General features: G+C 42.0%; 1 pseudogene; it reads left to right on the forward strand.

Annotated features, from left to right (window-relative positions):
• Positions 1 to 576: 576 nt before the first annotated feature.
• LOC129637592 (calcium load-activated calcium channel-like) lies at positions 577 to 1565 on the forward strand (annotated as a pseudogene).
• Positions 1566 to 5030: the final 3465 nt, after the last annotated feature.

A 5030-nucleotide genomic window follows, 5' to 3' on the forward strand; every position in this document is an offset into this window, starting at 1 on the left:
ATACATTAATAGCCTTCAGAGAAGCCAGATGAGATTAAGCCATCTTAGTCTGAGGATGGACAATGACTAGCTGTGATTTCCAGAATAAGTAGTTACTTCCCAAAAATATGATTCAAAATTTATCTGGGTTTATTTGCAGGGAAACTTATGTTCAGCCCAGTTAAAAAATGATGTTTCACCTGTATAGGGTTTAAAAGAATCTTTGGTGCTCTGAAAACTGAGAAGCATCCTGACATTATCCTTCTCATCAGTTATTTAGCAACAATCTTAGCTGTTCTGGGATGCTTATTTCCAGAGCATTCTGGCCCATAATAGTAACCTTTCACCTACACTATGTAATATATTAAGGAAAGATAAATCGTAGGTCTAAGGGTTGTTTGGGAGCAGGATGTCACAGTCTACCAGCACTGTTTACTAATTGGATTTAAGATTTGTACTTGGTTTTGGTGCAGCCAGGAAAGTTTGACATTTAAGTGGTCCTGAAATCTGGAAGTCGGCTTTGCTTCTCTTTTCCTGGCTCTCAAGAGCTTCCTCCCCTCCCCAGGTTGGGTGGGAGTGTACAGACAGAAGTCTCAGATGAGCACTCAGCTCATGGACACACTGCTCATCATCTTTGTCTTCTTGTGCCTCTTATTCTCAGGTTTCCCTGGTGGCTCAGCAGTAAAGAATCCACCTGCAATGCGGGAGCCGCAGGAGACGTGGGTTCTATCCCTGGGTCAGGAAGATCCCTTGGAGGAGGCCTTGGCAAGCCACTCCAGTATTCTTGCCTGGAGAATCCTATAGACAGAGGAGCCTGGCTGGCTACAGTCTATAAGGTCATGAAGAACTGGACATGACTGAAGTGACTTAGCACCCACACACATGCCAGAGTAACCTGGGTTCTGGTCTACAGGATAGACAAGGATAAGAGATTGAAGGCAGAAATGGAAAAACAGGGTAAAACATTAAAAAGAAGAAGGAAACATTAAAAATCAGCTGGTCGACCACCAAAAAACTAGAAAATAGGCAAGAAGAGAAATTGAAGAATAACAACAGATGTGCTGTGCTGTGCTTAGGTCCTCAGTCGTGTCCGACTCTTTGCGAGCCCATGTACTGCAGCCTGCTGGGCTCCTCTGTCCATGGGGATTCTCCAAGCAAGAATACTGGAGTGGGTTGCCATGCCCTCCACCAGGGGATCTTCCCAACCCAGGGATTGAACCCAGGTCTCCCGCAAAGATGGCTTGAATGAAATCCTTGTTTGCAATTGGCGTTTGTTTTACTGCTCAAGTGGGAATCTTCAACTCCATATTTGATGGTAGAATGGTGACAAGGGTCTCCTCCGACTCTGCTTTCCTTCATCTGAGGACTACCTCAAGGGAGTCTGTTGGAGGCTGACGCCATAGACTGTTCTGCCATCTTCCTGTGTATTCCCTGCACCCTGTCATTGGACAGAACATCCAGAAAATCTCAGCCTTGCCCTTTCACAAGCTGTCACCAAGCAGGCAGGTGGATTTCTTGGCCCTCTGCCTCCTTCTGGCAAGTTCTTTAGAAATCTAGAAGAACCCTATAATTCCCATTCTTTTTAGACATTCAAATCAGACTGGCAACTATTTTATAGCAAGAATCATAGGCAGCCTTAGCAAATAGCCACTTTCTAGTTTTGAGTTATTTCTAGATGCTTTGGATATGATTCCAATGAGAATGGCATCCAACAAACAAGATGATGCTTTTAGTTACAGATTATTTTTTTAAAACTAGTGTGTTGATTAGATAAATTCAGGTAATGTTTGTGTAATGAGAAACAAAATCTTGTTTTGCTCATATAAATAATTCCTGTAAGAATGACTCTCGAGTATGTGCTGTCTGCTATGCATCATGGAAGTTGACTCTCCATGAGCATTTAGAAATCTAGAAGAAAACCGTAGCTTCTGTAACTTTTAATTGGAACTGTTTATTGTGGTTTTTTTCCAAGCCAAATATATGACCTGCAATCAGTAAAGAGGCCAAAATTTTAGCTATTTCATCTACAAGAAGAAATCTGTTTTGTTTTGATATATTTCTAGGTACATGTTTTTAGTCATCTGAGCATTAGGGTGAACAGTGCCCACAAAGGAGTAATGTTTTAACCATTATTTTATTATTTATTATTCTATTTATTTATTATTATTATTTTATTATATTAAACCATAATGTTTTAACTATTATTTTACCAAGCATGCATGCTAAGTCACTTCAGTTGTGTTCAACTCTTTGCAACCCTATAGACTGTAGCCCTCCAGGCTCTTCTGTCCATGGGATTCTTCAGGCAAGAATACTGGAGTGGATTGCCATGCCATTCTCCAGGGGATCTTCCAGACCCAGGAACTGAACCCATGTCTCTTATGTCTCCTGCATTGGCAAGCAGGTTCTTTACCACTAGCACCACCTAGGAAGCCCATTATTTTTACCATGCCTGCTCAGATTGTAGAGTTGTCCTATTATAGGAATTGGGAAGCATGAGGGGAAAGGGATGACTCATATGAGTATTAAAGATGACAGTCCTCAGCAGTTCCCTTCATACCCCAGTACAATCTATTGGATTCTTGGGAAGGCATTCTTAGTCCTCCCTGGAGGCATTTCATACTTATACGTGGTCAATCTTGGGCTTCCTTTTAGTTACAATGGTCTTCAGTTCCTACCATATTTCTTGTAGGTGCCATTCTTACACCATGATCTTCCTCTCCTTTCTGAGAGAGTTTGTTAGGGCTTTATATTTAAGTTTCAGTTCAGTTCAGTTCAGTCGTTCAGTCCTGTCCAACTCTTTGCGACCCCATGAATTGCAGCATGCCAGGCCTTCCTGTCCATCACCAACACCCGGAGTTCACTCAAACTCACGTCCATTGAGTCGGTGATGCCATACAGCCATCTCATCCTCTGTTATCCCCTTCTCGTCCTGCCCCCAATCCCTCCCAGCCTGAGAGTCTTTTCCAATGAGTCAACATATTTGACGGGTCATGGTGGAGAGGTCTGACAGAATGTGGCCCACTGGAGAAGGGAATGGCAAACCACCTCAGTATGCTTGCCTTGAGAACACCATGAACAGTATGAAAATGCAAAATGATAGGATACTGAAAGAGGAACTCCCCAGGTCAGTAGGTGCCCAATATGCTACTGGAGATGAGTGGAGAAATAACTCCAGAAAGAATGAAGGGATGGAGCCAAAGCAAAAACAATACTCAGTTGTGGATGTGACTGGTGATAGAAGCAAGGTCCAATGCTGTAAAGAGCAATATTGCATAGGAACCTGGAATGTCAGGTCCATGAATCAAGGCAAATTGGATGTGGTCAAACAAGAGATGGCAAGAGGGAACGTTGACATTCTAGCAATCAGTGAACTCCAATGGACTGGAATGGGTGAATTTAACTGAGATGACCATTATATCTACTACTCTGGGCAGGAATCCCTCAGAAGAAATGGAGTAGCCATCATGGTCAACAAAAGAGTCCGAAATGCAGTACTTGGATGCAATCTCAAAAACAACAGAATGATCTCTGTTCATTTCCAAGGCAAACCATTCAATATCACAGTAATCCAAGTCTATGCCCCAACCACTAATGCTGAAGAAGCTGAAGTTGAACGGTTCTATGAAGACCTACAAGACCTTTTAGAACTAATACTCAAAAAAGATGTCCTTTTCATTATAGAGGACTGGAAGGCAAAAGTAGAAAGTCAAGAAACACCTGGAGTAACAGGCAAATTTGGCCTTGGAGTACAGAATGAAGCAGGGCAAAGGCTAATAGAGTTTTGCCAAGAGAACGCACTGGTCATAGCAAACACCCTCTTCCAACAAACAACACAAGAGAAGACTCTACACATGGACATCACCAGATGGTCAACACCGAAATCAGATTCATTATATTCTTTGCAGCCAAAGATGGAGAAGCTCTATATATAGCAAAAACAAGACCTGGAGCTGACTGTAGCTCGGATCATGAACTTCTTATTGCCAAATTCAGACTGAAATTGAATAAAGTAGGGAAAACCACTAGACCATTCAGGTATGACCTAAATCAAATCCCTTATGATTATACAGTGGAAGTGAGAAATAGATTTAAGGGACTAGATCTGATAGATAGAGTGCCTGATGAACTATGGACGGAGGTTCATGACATTGTACAGGAGACAGGGATCAAGACCATCCCCATGGAAAAGCAATGCAAAAAAGCAAAATGGCTGTCTGGGGAGGCCTTACAAATAGCTGTGAAAAGAAGAGAAGTGAAAAGCAAAGGAGAAAAGGAAAGAAATAAGCATCTGAATGCAGAGTTCCAAAGAATAGCAAGAAGAGGTAAGAAAGCCTTCCTCACTGATCAGTGCAAAGAAATAGAGGAAAACAACAGAATGGGAAAGACTAGAGATCTCTTCAAGAAAATCAGAGATACCAAGGGAACATTTCATGCAAAGATGGGCTCGATAAAGGACAGAAATGGTATAGACCTAACAGAAGCAGAAGATATTAAGAAGAGGTGGCAAGAATACACAGAAGAACTGAACAAAAAAGATATTCATGACCCAGATAATCACGATGGTGTGATCACTGACCTAGAGCCAGACATCCTGGAATGTGAAGTCAAGTGGGCCTTAGAAACCATCACTACGAACAAAGCTAGTGGAGGTGATGAAATTCCAGTTGAGCTATTTCAAATCCTGAAAGATGATGCTGTGAAAGTGCTGCACTCAATATGCCAGCAAATTTGGAAAACTCAGCAGTGGCCACAGGACTGGAAAAGGTTAGTTTTCATTCCAATCGCAAAGAAAGGCAGTGCCAAAGAATGCTCAAACTACTGCACAATTGCACTCATCTCACACACTAGTAAAGTAATGCTGAAAATTCTCCAAGCCAGGCTTCAGCAATACATGCACCATGAACTTCCAGATGTTTAAGCTGGTTTTAGAAAAGGCAGAGGAACCAGAGATCAAATTGCCAACATCTGCTAGATCACCGAAAAAGCAAGAGAGTTCCAGAAAAACATCTGTTTCTGCTTTATTGACTATGCCAAAGCCTTTGACTGTG

Source organism: Bubalus kerabau, chromosome 1 (assembly GCF_029407905.1).
Source record: "Bubalus kerabau isolate K-KA32 ecotype Philippines breed swamp buffalo chromosome 1, PCC_UOA_SB_1v2, whole genome shotgun sequence".
Lineage (NCBI taxonomy): Eukaryota > Metazoa > Chordata > Mammalia > Artiodactyla > Bovidae > Bubalus > Bubalus kerabau.